This window comes from Anas acuta, chromosome 14 (genome assembly GCF_963932015.1).
Source record: "Anas acuta chromosome 14, bAnaAcu1.1, whole genome shotgun sequence".
Taxonomy (NCBI): Eukaryota; Metazoa; Chordata; class Aves; order Anseriformes; family Anatidae; genus Anas; species Anas acuta.
In genome coordinates, this window is record NC_088992.1 from 1,123,801 (window position 1) to 1,140,439 (window position 16,639).

Here is a 16,639-nt window from a genome sequence, read left to right on the forward strand (position 1 = left end):
TACTGAGGCTGTCTCAGACAATAATTAACGTAGTGAACAGCGAGGGCAAGCCGAAGGCAATTGTCCCGACTGGCGCAGGTGTCTTGCAGCCGCCTCCTGCTCTGCCCCGCTGTGCACACGCGTGTGCATGGCTGCTCGCACGGCTCCTGCCTCTGCTGCTCCTCACCCTGCCTGGCGCCGTCAGGAGATCTGAGTGCCAAGCCCGTGTAGCTGCAGTGGCTTTGCAAATGAAACAATGTGATCGGTGGAAAATCAGCACTGATGCTGGATGTCTGGCTGTACTGGTGAACGCTGGTGCCGCCTGCAGCTGCAGCGCTGCAGAAGGTGGCAGAAATCGCGCGCCATGGCAGTAACTCCTCCTGCAGCCTCACAAGATGTTTGTGCTTGGCTCTAGCTAACTCTGTCTTCTTTCTGCTTTACTCTCCTTCTGCAGCATTACCTGTTCCTTTCTGCCTACTGTTTTCACACAAATATGCGTTGTTCATTTGTAAAACCAAAAAAAATTAAACGAGAAGGACTGCACCACACCCCTGTTGCACAGCCACTGCTGTCGCCAGCCACACTTCTTTCAGGAATCCCTAGGTCTTTGTACCTAGGGGAAAAAAAAAAAAAATCAACATGCAATTTTTTTTTTTAATTTTATTTTTGTGAACTTCCTTTTTATTTAGGATCGCATTTGTGGGAAGGGAAACTTGTCCACAGTCCTTGGCACTGAGTCCAGAAAGACCTAGGTGATAGAAGATTAACAAAGTGAAGACCAAACATCAACTTATGACAAAACTTTGGAGGAGTTTTCTCTGTTCTATTGTTCATGGCCCTGTGGGGAGTCATAAATGCCTGTACTAATACTGGTTGACAATGAATACTGGCAAATAACCAGAACTGAAAATTAGGGTGAGTCATAATTTGTGCTCTTAAAAGAAAAGAAAAAAAATCCCATTATATCCATCTACCATTGCCCATGCATCCAAATTGCCTTGAAGAAGTCCACTATTAACCAATCTCTTTTGGGTAATTGCTTTCCCTGTGAGAGCCCTCTACTATAGAAGTACTGTCAAAACAAGGACAAGTTTGGGGTCCATCAACCTTGACGATGTCCTCTGACATTATTAGCTGAATTCATCAGCTATTAATGACTACAAGATATATGGGATATACTCTGGTTAGCACTTGGAAAGACTCTTTCAATTCATTTCTAGCTCTATTTATTCATTTAGACTAAATGGAGTTATTAAAGGTCATGATTTCATTTCCAAAGTATCAGGTGAAAATACTTTTCAATTTAGCAAATAGAGCAGACTGCTTGCAATAAAATTAAATACCATCTTTAACAGTTTCTTTGATTTAAAGAGGTATTTCCTAAAAAGTTTGACTTTCATTAACTAAATCCAGGTGGGGACTGGAGAAATGAACAATGGTGTACAGTGCTCAAAGGAAGGAGAATTGTTGACTCCAATAATGAATTTTGGGACTTTGGGTTTTCAGAGACCAGCAACAAGATTTCTTGTCCTTTTTGGCACTAAATGACAAGGAAAACCTGAAATGCAGTAACTGCCATGTGTAGAGAGGTTTTATTATAAGGCTCGCATTTTCATTTTATAATCTGAGATTCGCCTGCAAAACATTATTGAGTCAGTCATCACTGAAAAAAGTTTTCTAAGCTCTTATGTTCCTTAAACAGTGTCTACACAAGAAACCTTTTATCTATATGTGTTATCATTAAAGTGCTTTTGATTTCGACATAGCAATAAAAGTTATGGATACTGCTATATTAAAATTTTATCTCTTTTTTTTTTTTTTTTTTTTTTTTGTCACAGCATGAGATCTGGAAAAGCCACCTGCACCACTCATTTCTGCCAGCAAATCAAGGTCCACTTTTTTCATGTCCTAAATGCCCTTGTCCGTGTGCCCTCAGCATGTGACTATGTATTATGTAGATCCCTAAATGCATGGCTGGCTGGCTGTAGGGCTCCAGCTGCCCCGAGGCTTTGAGGCTGGGCTGGGGGGGTGAGCAGTGGGCTGCTGTCAGCAGGGCTTCTCCAGTGGGTCCCTGAAGGATGATGAAGGAAGAGCAGAGGGCTTTGTCTGATGGCTTTCCCAGAGAGGATGGCAGGCCCTACCCAGCTGAGACGGGCTTCCCAGCTGGAAACCAAGGCATCCTCCCCTAGGAGGAGCCAGCAAGGACCAGAGAGGAGTCCCAGGAGGACTGAATTTACAGTGATTTTTTTTTCTCAAGACTTTTGCTCCTCAGGATAATAGACACGTGTGTCATCAAGGGAAATCCAACACATTGAGTAGGACTGGTACTAGTCCTACTGTATGTGCTGAAAGCTTTAGGAATGAGAATAGAAACTGCTTCTGCATCACAGCTGCTGACGGGCCGCCCCTCGCACCTCCCTGCATGTGCTGGATTAGCTGCAGCCAATGTCATGTGGAAACAGCCTCCCAAAATCCCCAGGCCTGGGTGTGCATTACCCAGGCCACGCAGCAGTCCCTGTGTTTCCTGGCTAAATAACTTAGTTACGTACCTCAACGTCAAATAGCAGACTGAAGATCCACTTCTTGGCTGGCTATGAAATTTTAAAATGTTCCTTGAATGATTTTGCTCAGCTTACTCAAGGAAAATTCAGGCTCTCACAAAGGGAATCTGAAAGAACTCCTTAATTTCTCCACTGTTCAGACAGAGCTAAGCTTTGGTGCAATATTACAAGATCCACAATCTGTAGGCAAGCTGCTTCCATGACCACAGAAACTTGCTTGCTTCATTTGGTAGCTGTGAAAAAAGCGTTCCTGCTTCTGGGAAAAATTGCTCTGAGAATGACCAGGCATGGTCAAGCAGGTTGTTGCCAGATGTGGTGTGTGTTATATCAGATGGGAATTAAAAAAAAAAAATGTTTTTAACAGAAAACAGGTATGCCAAACAAGAGCATAATGTGAAAATAACATAAAGGCCCCTTTGTGAGATTTTATCTGGCAGTTTGGGGCTTTGTGCACCTTCATTTTGCTGGAGCTGTATATTTAGTTCTCCAAGCAGTGTAATAAAAATGCAGCTGTAATCAATCAGATCTTCTTTCTTTAGTTCACTCTCGTTATTCCCCAAGAGGAAGCTTTACAGTTGCAGGAGCAGCAAATTAATTTGTGAGAATGGCTGTGGTCTCAAAACATGTCTAGGCATCACAAACATGACGATAGCAAATGAAAAGTATTTCCTCCGAGGTCCAGTCTATAGATGTTATAAATGTTGTAAAATATTACAAATAAGAAATAATTAAAACTACTGGTAAGAGCTTGTTCTGTGGCTAGGAACAGGACCAGCACAACTGCAGAAGTTGGAACTGTGTCAAACTATGCTGGTTGTTCGTACCGTGTATGTCTTAGCCAAGTGACCTTGCTTATTTTCACTTGGTGCATTTCTCTAATTACCATAGGTGAATTGTGGAGACACAGATTACAAGCCTCTTTCTTACTTTTGTAGCTTGCTGACAGAAATGGTCTAGTGAGCCCCGGCTCACCCTCTCAATTTAGAATGGAAATTGGAGCTTCCAGCTGATTATTGTTGAACGGTGAGATAACGAGAAGCAAAACAAGGGAGGAGTTGAGTTGGCGAGTCAGCGCCTTCATAGAGCAGTGCTGCAGGTGGACTGCCATGGAAATTATTTGCTGGGGTTTAGAATTGGTAATGCCTGCATTTTATAATGTTTGTTGTTGCTTTGTTTTGTTTTTCCTTAGGAGGTGGCAAAGTGACTAATAAATGTGGGCATGGTGTTTGTGATGGGAGCTGCCGCGGCACAGTGCAGTGGAGTACCTTGCCTGAAGTTGCTCTGCAAATCCATCACAGAGCCTGGAATGAAATCCACTGCATTTGAGGTGAGGCAACAATCATTTCTTTGCAGAATCCGCAAGGGATCTTTTCAAGCCTTACACTGGTGGCTGAGCGGCTTGCACAATAGCCCTGCTGTCATGGAAGAGCCACTTGGGCCTGCTGGCAAACCACGCTGTGAGCAGAAGGTGCATTGCGCTCCCACGCCTGGCCATGTCCGTTCTGGCTGACCAGAACTTACAGAAATGATTTTTTTTTTTCTCAAATATGTGCAGATTCACTTTTCACTTGTGGTGGGAGAACGCTGCAGGAACAAAACCACGCGGTGATGGGGATAATCAGCATTGCCCTCCGCAGCTCGGCACTCCCCAGGCGGCTGCAGGGTCACGGCTCCCCACGGGGCCAGGCAGCACCGCGCTGTGCTGGGCCAGGGGCTTCTCCCTCCGGGGATGCAGTCAATGGGACCTTTTAAAGAGCAAATACAAAGTAAACCCATTTCCCAGCTGTGGGCTTCTGTTTCTCAGGCTGGTAAAGTTAATTTGCCAAAGACGTTACTGGACTTTTTTCTTCATGTAGTTGGCTAGTGGCTTTTATAAATCCATTGTATTGCTTCTGGTACAGGTATCAAAGTCGTTGGTCAAAGTTGATTAAAAAAATCTACAGAAGCCTTGAAAAGACGTTCTGCTATTGATGTCTTACCAGCTGTTCACAAAATCAAGCTCTCTATTAAGAAAGGATGATTTAAAAGCCAGTAATGGGCGGTAGTGTTTACCAGGAAATAAAACTGTTGGCTCCCTGCCATCAATGAAAAGAGATAAGTCATGAATATGTGCAACATTTCTAAAAGTAATATTTAATGAAGAATTTCAAACAATGTCCTTGTTATTTTTGCATTTCAAGTGATGTGGGAAGTGGCACAGCAGGCAGAAATGCCTAATGCACAACAAGCTGAAAAGAAAATCCAGGAAAACCAGTTGTTACCTCAGAAATAAAGGTAAGCTAGTTTGTTTTTTTGTTACTACACACAAAAAAGTTTAGACTAAAAATGCCATTTTCAGATTTTTTGCTTTCTGTGAGAGTTTGAGGTGTAATTATCACAAATGCAGTTCATGCACTGATCCCTCCAGTGTTCAGAGGCCAAAATGCTTCATCAGATTAAGGGATTATAAGATTTTGAGAAGATTGGTTAAGGTCATTTCAAAGTTTTAGTGGCTAGATTTTATTTTAGTGGCTGCTAAAATGAAACAAATAAATGATTAGACTTCTGAAGCAGTCCTGCAGTGTAGACTTTAACAGTATCAGCTTTCAAGTATTTACTTTTTCCTGAAAAACAAATAGTTCTTGAGGGCTTTGAAAGCAGACAGTCATTTTATACCTATTGCAAATCAGCACATTTACGTTAGAGATTACAGTGGAGGGCAGTGCATGCCGTGTTGCGCTGGGAAGAGCAGCCAAGTGGAGTAAGGGCAAACTGAAACAAATCGCTGCTGGATCCAGCTCTTGGGCTGGAGCAAACCCTGCTCGGGCTCAGCTCTGCACCACGTCTGCCCCAACAGCAGGCTCCGTGTGCGGTGCAGGAGCAGATGCAGAGTGGTGCGAGAGGTGGAGAACCTGCGAGTCGCAGAGTTACTGACTTCTCTTTATTGAGGGATTACGTCTTAATTCCTGCTTTCAGATATGGCCAGGAATACATATAGTCACTAATTAAAGTAAACAGATATGTGAAAGATGTGCTGAAAAATGTCTGTCTGTTTGCCAAGGGGATGTGTAAGATTATGGCAAGTGTGTGAAAGCACTTTGCCTGGAATTTCCCAGCCCAGTCCGATTTTTAGCATGTGTTCGCATTAGCCAACTGGTCTGTGCCGGCTGGAGAGGAAATACCCAAAGAACTCTGAGAAAATTCTGATACCAGCACTAAACACTGTGCTCTCTGTGCTCCTGCTGAACGGACTGTTTGTAAGCACAGGCATTTTTTTTCTTTAGAAATAGACTTTAAAAATCCTTCTGTGCCTTGAGGCATCAGGAGAGGGGTAGCCATACCCCATGCACACTGTGCCTCTGCCACTTCGAGGCACCACTCCGAGGTGACACCTTATGCAGCCTGCATCCCCTGGCGACACGGCGCTGCTTACTAATAAGGCGCAGGTCATTCGTACAAAGAGTTGAGCTCATTATTGGAAGCGGTCCAGAGGCACCAGGCTCAGAAACAGCCGGAGTGAGGCAGCTCTGCACCGAGCACACAGGGTGACCAGAGCTGGAGCCCCGTGTCCAGTGGCTCTCGCTGCATTTCCACTTCTGCAAATCTCTCGCAGCGTCTCTGCAGCAACTCTGCAAACTTGTTGGCTTTGCCTGAACAAGTGAAAAAAAACAACCCTCCAAGAACAAGAGCAAACCTCGCGGAGCAGGAGAGAGGAGGCTGTGCAGATAGCTGAGCCCGATTAAATCATCTCTGCAGAGTTCACCATGCGGTCATGAGGACGGTGACTTATTACTGCACTTTGGTAGTGCCTGGAGCCACCAACCCATCTCTAGCCCGCCAAATGTGCCAAAGCCCCAGTGCAAAACCCTGAGCAGCATCTCGGGCCTTGCCAGGAGCCTCGCAGCAAGCCCCCGGCTGCTCCGTGCCCCCACCCCACAGGGGACCATGGGTCCCACAGCACAGCGAGCTCCCTGGTTCTTGTGTGCACCCTGCTGTTAGCGATCAATGAACTTCCTAATGATTTATAGTAATCTGATGGGCATGTGAAAGCAGAGACAGCTTTCAAACTGCAAATATTTGTTGCGTGATAGTTGTTGTGGAGAATCGCTTGTTTTCTGTGCAGCAAAGCCACTCTCATGCACTTAAGGAGAGAAGTGATATACGAGCAGGAGACATCAGGCAAAGTTTTAGCTTGAAATCATAGGAAACTGAGCATTAGCCAGCCTTAAACTGTGTCAGAGTGGGAGTCTGAATTTATAACTTCCTTGTAAGTACTGCTTAGCATTTAAATTTAGGATTTTTTCTGTGGGCGACGCTAAAGACGACAAGTGTCTGCAAAACTTGTGCTATCACACTGAATATGACCTTTTGGCAAGGCATGCATTAACAGCCTGCTGTCAACTTCTCCTTGCTTCTTGCTTAAAACCTGATGAAAACAAAGCCACTATTCACATTCTGGAGGTGAGGCTCTGCACATGTTGCAGGGGAGACCCGCTCAGCATTTTGCAGCGCTGGCTTTGTACGGTCAGGTTTCACGGGGAAAGTGGCTGCTGAGAACCTACTGGAATGTGTAAAATGTCATTGCTGAGTGCTATAGATTTTGAATGCTTCGTAGTTCCTTGTCTTTGCTGTGAAATACATAACTAGAAGCACACAAGGTAAATCTGTCAGCTACCCTGAGCTGCAACAGCCAGCCCCTCCAGATTTCCCGTGAGTGCTCATAATACTGAAGTTATGAAACATGTCTGTGCCAGAAAACCCTTACTGTGTGATGTACTTTCATTTTAGAGAAATGTAAATAATTTCCAAAGCAACGTTTTGTTGGGCTACTCATCTAACTTTACCAAAGAAGCAGTATGTATTTAAGACATGTCAGACTTTGATTTCATTTGGTTCTGATTTTAATTAGCTAATGATGCTGTTTAACTGTGATCTAAGTATCTGAGAAGCAAAACAGCAAGAATTTTAATTAGCTTACTTCAGTACGTAACTACTTTTCTTCTAAACTGGTGGGTAATTGACCATGCATTGCCTGACATGATTCGCTTGGTAGTTAATTACTTCACTCACTGGATAAGCAAATGCTTGTAAGCAATTAAGCCACGAATCCTTGGGGAAAGGACATATACACGAGTTTGTTCACCTTATTTTTGCCACGTGCTTTTGAGAATTTGAAATGCACAACTGAACACAGAGGCGAGGTGCTCGTAGCAGTGCAGTGGCATGCGACATCCCACCGGGAGCTGGGACAGCACTGGCAGAGCTGGGGGGTGCAGAGCAGAGCTGGGGGGTGCAGAGCTGAGGGGTCACAGCTGGCAGCCACCCGGCTGGCTGCAACGCCAGCCAAATTTATTTTAATGGCCTAAAATAAATCCAGGGGATCCAAACCTTGTAATGCTCCTGCACATCCCTGCGGCTCTTGCTCAGGTGGAACATGGGTCTCAGCGAGGGTGCCCATGTCCCCCTGGTGCACTGTGCGGGGTGGCAACACCCCCGTTATGGTGTATGGGCACTGAGGGGAAAGGTGAGAGAAGGTTAAACTGGATGAACCAGGCATCAGTGGAAAACTGCTAGGTTAGGCGAGGAGGAGCCAGGAAGGTCTTTGGTCCAGGCAGAGAGAAAATCGTCAGTGATGTGAGTTGTTGTGCTTTGTTAGATAGCACAAGGCAAAGCTGGGAAGGTGACTGCAAGCCATGGTGCTGCTGCACCCCTTATCTGCTTTCCTCCGTGTGGCTTTCTCCTGGCGAGCTCTGCTGGGGGCTTTGCAAGGGAGGAGACCTCAAAGAAATAGGACAAAAAAAAAAAAAAGGCACATTGTGAAGACTGAGAAATATTATGCTTTGTTAAAATGAAATTATAAATTACTGAAGGAGCCTGATGCCTCTAGGGAGCTGCTTGCCCAGAAGCAGATGTGGGTACTCACTGGGGTGGGTAATGCAGGCACCAGGAAGGGCTTTGTCCCCTTGGTGCCAGGCAGGGGCCACCCCTCGCGTGGCATTACAGCTGCCTGCGGGCGGCCAGGGGCTGGAAGGGGCTTTCGAGATGACAAGGCGAACTGGCACAGCGTTTGCGCAAACAGAGCCACCGAGCAAAGTTTCTGCTCTGCATACTTTTCTAAACAAAAATGTGCTAATAGGAGTACTCGCTGAGAGCAAGTATAGGGTGTCACCCACGGCAGTGGAGGAAATTTATAGCATGTATTCAAACAAATGCTCATGACTGTTTTGTACTTGGTAGTTTTCAGCCAGAGCCAATATCAACAGCAGAGAATTGCACTGTTGTTTCTATGTCAGAAATTGCTGCTGTATAATATATATTGACTTTGCGCGTCAGTAGATCTGAATAATTAATTCAAACAGTTAGTCTGCATGCTTTTTTTATGATTTGAATATGAAAAATGAAAAACTGCTGACTTTTGGAATAATTGGCTTGAGGACTTCTTTGTTGGGCAAGTGGGCAGTTGCTGTTTGTTTCACTACTGATGGATAAGTTCACAGGAGTCAAAGTGACTTGGAAATTCACACAAACTTGCCAAACTGGTGTTCTTCCTTCCCATTTACCCTTCTTTCACTTTAACTGGAGTTTATTGAGCTTCCTGTTTCTTTTTTCATTTTAATGTTCCAAAAAAGGTGTTATGCATATGCACTTCTTGTGCTGCAGAATGTGTATCTGACACTGTATAAACTTTGTGTTTTAAAACACGAAGCAAAAGGACATGCATTTTGCCATTGAACTCTTGTTTTCTTGAAACTAATCGCAGGTCTCATGGACTTCAACACAGGTTTTCAAGTCGCCTCACCGAGCCTTGTCCCTGGAGGATGTTCAGTGGAGGGAGCTGGGCATGGGGACGTGGTGCTGGGGTGTCCCCAGGAGAGCCAGGCAGCGTGGCCAGAGCCCTGGGAGCCAGCCCTCGGCACCCCACCACTGCAGCTGCAAGCACTGGAGGTGTGTGAGTACCTGAACTGGGTATTGAGCTTAGTGCTACCGTGTCATGCCTTCTATCATGTAGGTGGATATGCCCAAGGCTGGAGAAATTAGCATGCGTTCACTTACAGGTCCATGAATATATATTTATGGGAGAGGAACGGAGCTAATGGCTTGTTTCCAGGTGTGAAAGAAATGTGGGGTCCTCTGAAAAATATTGGCATCTTCTATTTCTCGTATGGTTTGCTGTCAAAAGCAAAATAGAGGATGGAGTCTTGAGACTTAAAACAAGAAAAATAATAAGTGATTGCCTCATGGAAAGTGACTAAGTTAAGATGTTTTGGAAAGGGTGATGAGCTGTATGTTAGCTGCAAGGTGAGCTAATCAGGAGAGGGAATTGGCTGTAGAAGATGTACACTGATTAGGTGCTAAAGCATGTTAACTCATCAGTTTTGAGCAAAACCCAGAAAGAAAGAAAATTGCACATGGGATTGAAATGCCAAAGCAATGGGAAGGAGTTTATATGTGGAGCTGGGAAGCTTCCATGAATAATCTGCAGAGAAATGACCACTGACCCTTCTAAATAAGTCGTCCTTGATGTGAGAGGAAGCTGAGATCATGGCCAGTCCCTGCAGCAAGGGATCCCAATCCTGGTCATAGCTGCCACCCGAGCAGGGGAAGATCTGGCCGTTGCTCTGCCTTTACTGTTTTGCTCAGGAAAGAACCTGAACAAGCTCCTTATGGCTCTCGTGCATAGCTTGTGGCATGGTGCTAATGGCTCCACAGCTGGAGATGGTGTTCTCTGCAGCCTCAGAGACAAGACAAATGCTCTGGGAGCACTTTTCCAATAACTTTTTTTGAACCATAACGTGGCTTTGAAATGGTATGACTTCATTTTGTGCTTCTGTCTGAATACCAGAATGGCCTTGAAAAGAATTATTTTAGTTTAGTTCTCATTAGTATGGTTACATAACTAAAAATATTCTATGGCAAAATATTTCAGAGTTTGAACTAGCCAGTCTGGCATCAGAGGGAACAAAGCCTGTATTCTGCAGCAGGCATGTCCAACTGTTTGACATTAAACACAAACAGCTATTTTCCATCTCAGCGTAAAAGCTTAGCATATTCTGGGGACTTCCAGCACTTACCAATCTATTAATGTGGTCTGACCCATACTAAGTTATTATAAGGGGGGGGGGGGGGGGTCCGTCTCTCTTTTTGAATACAAAAAAGCCCAATCCTCTTGCAGACTTTTGCTTTAACTGGATCTTATTTCTCTGTTAGCGTGCATTTCATTTCTCTTCACTGCTGGGACATGTAAAGCAGCAAATCTGCATGGGGTTAATGCCTCAGTACACTAAAAAAAGCAGAGGCTGGCAAGGAGGAGTGGGAGAAAGTAGATCAAGAGAGAGTGCTTTGTTCCAGTTCAAGGGCTTGAAGTATGAGAGAGCGACTCACGCTGTTATTGGAGGCTGAAAGAATTTTGTTAAAGGGATGGGATCTGATTTTATTTCAGCTTAAAATTTAGTATCTCTGCCAACCAACCCAATAATGCAGGGAAGACCCTTTCCACAAATATTCTCATGCACAGGCACTTCATCTCCTGCCACGCACTATTTCAGACGGATGTGATAGGAAATCTGTACTGCAAAATTAAAACTTTCTTGAAATACTGAAGATATGCAACACTCAAATCACTAAAATCTCAGTGCTCCTTACTGTGGACATCATTCACAACCAATCACTTTTGCCTTTTGCTGATAGATATATCAAACTTTCTTGGTTGTGATATTAATCAAATTCCCTTCTCCTCTCAAGAATGCAGCAGCTCTGAAACTACACTAGAGCAGGAGAGTTATTTCTTGCTTCTCTTACACCTGCAGCCTACTTTGTAGACCTCCAGTCCGATTTAATGCAGCATCACATTTTGTTTCCTTGTGGGGAGACAGTAGGAAGACTCGGGGAGAAGGGGAGTGAGGATTTCACTTTCTAGGAAAGGCCTGAAATAACTGGGGAAGTCTGAAATACACCAAGAGCTTTAATGGAAGGTAACTCCACTGCAGGAGCTGGTGTTGCCCAGGCTGTCCCAAACGTCTGTGTGCCAGGCTGTGCGTGTGTGTGCATGTGGGGGTGACCGGCACAGAGCCGGAGGCACCGCAAGAGCCCAGTGCCAGCAGCACCAAGGAGGGGATGCAGCTGCTGCAGGGGCTGTGGCAGGGGGAATCGGCAGAAATAGCAAGGCTAGCGCCCGGCTTCCTGAGCGGAGAAGAAACTTGACACAGAGGAGGCTGAGGGATCTGGCGTCTGTAATACGAAAATTACCAGAACTTTCTCAAGAGCCGTGGTTTTGTTTGCTTGTTCGCTGCTGGGGACGGGGAGCAGTTCGGGCTTGGCAGAGCAGAAGACTTGTCATCTTCTCATTTTCATATACTTCAGTACTTTGTAATCTTGGCAAAAGCAAGGTGCTGAAGGGGGTCTGTTCTTGAGTTTCCAATTCTTATATTTCCAATGTTGATTAAACAAGAAAATCTCCAACAAGCCTCTTCTTGTTAGATTCTTCAGTCCTATTTCGAGATCAAATGGGCTTTAAAACAGGTCTGGATAAGCTCACAAGCTTAATCTACTTGAAAGGTAGAATGATTGGGTAACATGCTAGACGTGACAATAGATCATTCTGTGTATCGCAGGTAGCACTCCTGTCCTCTGGAGATATTCCCCGTCATGTCTGGAGAGTGCCTGGGACACAAATGTTCTGCAGTTGCTGTACCATTTGCACAGCACAGTTGTACCTGAAGGCAGTTGTTTAATGGAAACATTCAGTTTGCATTTTCTGCCACTAATACTTTAGTGGGATCAACATTATTGAGGCTAATTAGAATTCAGCGAGAACTGATTGTTCATTAGAGAGAGAAAAAAATGTTCCATGGAGCCCTGGGTTTGGTAGAACTATTTCACATAATTAAGCAATTCCACATCTTGGCATTTTATCCCTCTTGTTATCATTGCACTTTGTTAATAAGTTTTTAATTGCAAATTATCTCTATGACACAAATTACACTGTGTTTACTGATCAGCAAAAATGCCATGATAACCAGCTTGGATGCCAAGTCCTTCGAAAATACTAGCTGCCAAGTTCTCTCCCTTACGTAGTTTGGCATTAAAATATCTTCAGGTTACTTAAAATATATTGACTTCCAGTTTAAAGTGTTATGGACTATACAGTTTCTTGGCTAAGGCTCCAGGAATAGGGGAACAATAGCTTACATAACCAAAAGAAGCTTAGTTGCATGTTGCAAGTTGTTCCTGTTTCTCTGATGTTCTGGATTATGTTCTGTGTTTCCTCCGTGTATGATGTACATACCTCAAACTCATGAAAAGTGGCTATTAACACAATTATTTAAGATAGTTATGTATTCATAATTACCTGTATAGAATTTGTGACAGGTGCTTGACAACAAAAATTTGTGTTAAAATTCATATATATATATATGTGTGTATATATATATATATATATATAAATGAAGTGCCCAGGCTGACAAAATTTCAGAGAAAGTGTCTATTTTCTCTTTAAAAACAAAAGATCTATAAAGCTTACGAGAGAAAACTCCTTCCTTACTGTTAAAATCTTTACATATCACCTTCAAGTCCACATGGACTCTCCTGAATTCAGTTTTGTAACTGATTTATTCTATAGTACATGTATATGAAGGAAATATGTAAATTCATGTCCAGGTATGTAGTTTCTGTTGAAATGACTAGAAGTATTTGGGACTTAAGTTAGCAAATATTTTGGTTGGGAAAGTAGGATTCAATTTTCAGAAAGCCTCAGGGCAACTTGTATTTGTTTTAGAGAGGATTTTAGCTCTCGAGTTTGATTTTGTTTTTACATATGCAAAAATATATATAATGTTTTTCTTAGGGACTTTATATGGATTTAGATATCAAACAGCAACTGAAATTAAAAAAAAAAAAAAAAAGGGCTTCAGGTCAAACAATATTAAGTTCTAATTTAACTTTTAACAGTAAGGTCCATTAAACAGTGGTGGTCAGCATCCAGCAAACAGTAAAGCATAGATGTCATTTCATCAAGCTCTCAAAGAGAAATCGTATGCTGTGTCCCTGCTTCCTGACCCCTGAAATAAACACAGCACAGTTCTGAAACATTCTGGGGTTTTAATTGAGATTACCTCGTTAGCTATTAGCATCAGACACTGGCACTTTTCCAGCCTCACTTGCGTGAAGATGAGGTTGGGTTTTCTTTCATCCACAAGGCTAACGACAGTGCGATCTGTAAGGCCTGAAGTTTTGTCCTGACCTGTTGACTTTTTTGTGAGATCTCAAGCAAACATTTATCCCTCACGGTTAAGTGACTGCATCTGTAAAATATTTAAACACTCTTCATTAAAGCCCCTAAAGACCAGTTGACAAGAGGCATGCGGTGCTCCTCGGGGCGCATCTCGCTCTGCTCCCCACAGCCGTGGTGCATGGCCCTTGGTCAGATGGGGCACATGCCAATTTTCATAGCTTACCTTTAAATGACTTAAAAGTAAGTGAAATCACTCAAATTTTAGTTCAACTTAATGTGTCCATTCCTTTGTCAGGTTATACAGATGCGTGCCTTGTGCCTGTTTCCAATGGGGAACATGTGTTCTAAGTGCACTCTTAACCACTGCAGGGTAAATTACAATCCCCTGAAATCATTTACAATTAACCTAAACTTTCAAAATGCACTTCTGGGTCTCCTTCCTTTATCTGAAGTAGTCTTTTCAGAAAATAATCTCTTAGTTCAGGTAAACAGAGATACCAGATAGACAAAACACTGTTGGATTTTGCCACTTCTTTTCCATAACTTACAGGCTGTTTGGTGACTTCAGGGTTTGTTTGCTTCACTCTCTCTGGTCAGAAGGGGCACACAAGGTTTCCCACAGCCAGATTTTGCTTATTTCTATTCTTCATCCCTCTCTAGGGACAAGGACATGTTTTTTTATCCTTCTGAAGGACAAACCCGTACTGGAGCAACCTCTGGTACTCCCTCCCTTGCATATAAGCTAAACAGAAGTGAGCTTTGTGTGAAAGGTATGAATAGCACTGGCACTCAATATTGTTTCAACTGTAACTCAGTTTCGCTAAAAGGATTTATTAAAACATTTAGCTCTATTAAATGACCCCTCTACCAAACACGTGCGTGCACTGGGTTGTTTGCTTTATAGAACATACAGGTATGAAGACCAATTTCCTACTGCTTTTTTTCCATCAAATCAGAAGCTTTTTTATGCTACCACTCTGCTTCAGAGGAGACTGCTGTTTTCATTTGGTCTTCATCACATGCTTCTCTGCATTTTTCCAGTTCACAGATGCTAAATTATATGTACTGGAAATAAATGCTAGAGCTACACCAGTGGAAGACTAAGGTCCGGTCACTTGCACATTAACAGTACACGTGCCAGAGGCCCCAGGAAGGCTGCACTGAGCTGCTGCTGAGGTTGAAGTATGCTTTGGTCTCAATAACCCCTCACCAGGGAAAGCCTCGACAAGGCTCCACTGTCTGCATATCGCACAGAATTGCCTTTGGGTCACTGCAGGAATGGGCTTTCCCAGTCAAGGCTGAAAACATCCCTTTAGCAAACACAGTCTGAAAAAGCTGTGTGCATGTAAACTTTCCCCAGCTTGATACAGAATGGTATTATAAAATATTGAATACCAAGGGCAAGAAAACAAATATAGATACAGTCTCATATCATTTCAAAATAACAAATGGCTGTCAGTCCTCAGTCTGGAATTATTCCCAGTGGGTTAATTCTTTTAAAATCCAAGACTTTGGATTACCACTTGCAACATATGAGAAGAGCTGCAGAGAAGGCAAAGACAACCAGCTCCACATTTAATATTCCTAGAAGGTCAAAAAACTAAAAGTGACAAATACGGTGTTTGAGTTCCCTTTTAAATGGGTGTAATTAATTAGAAATGAAAACAGTTGCTTAAGTACTAGATGTTAAAAGAGGAAGCACACCCTGCAAGTCATTATCATATGCCCAGAATAAATTTCTGCAGTAGTGTCAATCTAATAGTTGTCAACAGTGAAACTAAAGCGTTAGTCACTGACTGCTCAGCAAATTGTGTGTTTGGAACAGGAAAGGCAACCATCCATAATTTATCCTAAAGGACATCCTTTATTTTCTCCACTATGTGGAGGGTTAATGGAAAGCTAATTAAAAAAACAGTAAAAATACTTTACAGAACCAACATTAAGAAATGTGGCTGTTTGTATAAGCATTATTTTATGCAGAATTCAGCCTGAAGACCCCCCTAGTCTTGTAAGAAAAATTAACCCAAAATCTGAAGAAAAAAATCTGTATGTTTTCTTGAGACAGCATTACACACCCAGAATACGAATAATGCACTCACTGCAAATGTATCTTATTGCACTGCTAACTCAAATAAAGACGTGGTATAATGGAAAAAAAAAATCTTCTCCAAGGCACATCTCTAAAAAAGAAGTGGAAAGCATGTATTTCTTAGGGTAAATGGGAACATTTATTTTGTGTGTATTAGTAAAGATAGCAATTATTGTTGTCATAAGGTTTGTTTTAGTTTATGCACAATTTTCTTAGTTGCCCTTGATAGATTGTCAGCTGCAAGGCAGCATGCAAACAGAGCAGTTATTTTAACATAAACCTTAGAAGCATAGTTTCTAAGAATAAATTCTTCAAACAGTTTTTGTAGCTAGTCAGTAATCACAAAAGTTTTCTGCTGTAGAAGCAAGGAATGTGTGGCATTAAATCTTTGCAGTCATCTACACAGAGCAAGTGATGGTGTCACCAGATTCAGCAGAGCTGGTTCCTCAGATTCACTGAGGGCTAAAATTGTATCTCCTGGTGAGATGAAAATGTCACAAGTTGCATACGGTAAGTTCATTTCTCTTTCAATTAAGGAGAAATTCATAGACTGACTGAAAATTATGTATTTTTCTCTGTAGCTCATTATCACCAAAATGTGGAAATATCTGAGTGTTTCACTATGATGCTGTTCAAAGGAGATTTTTTTATTTCTGTTCAGACATAAGTATGTAGATACTGTTTGTTTCTTCAAGGAATATTCTGGACTGAAATACTGAGTGAGTGAGGATAATTACTGGGAGTCTTCCAGTGCTAGAGCTTTTTTTTTTTTTTTTTAATTTATAACATTTATAATGGCCA

General features: G+C 42.7%; 1 long non-coding RNA gene across 2 annotated transcripts; it reads left to right on the top strand.

Annotated features, from left to right (window-relative positions):
• The first annotated feature begins 674 nt into the window (after positions 1 to 674).
• On the top strand, positions 675 to 11,605 carry LOC137864494 (uncharacterized). 2 transcript variants are annotated; one of them, XR_011101521.1, is made up of 5 exons: positions 675 to 894; positions 1,818 to 3,563; positions 3,730 to 3,867; positions 4,721 to 4,814; positions 9,280 to 11,605. It is a non-coding gene; the product is annotated as an uncharacterized lncRNA (long non-coding RNA). The 2 variants fall into 2 exon arrangements; XR_011101522.1 differs by having other exon boundaries at positions 9,301 to 11,605.
• Positions 11,606 to 16,639: the final 5,034 nt, after the last annotated feature.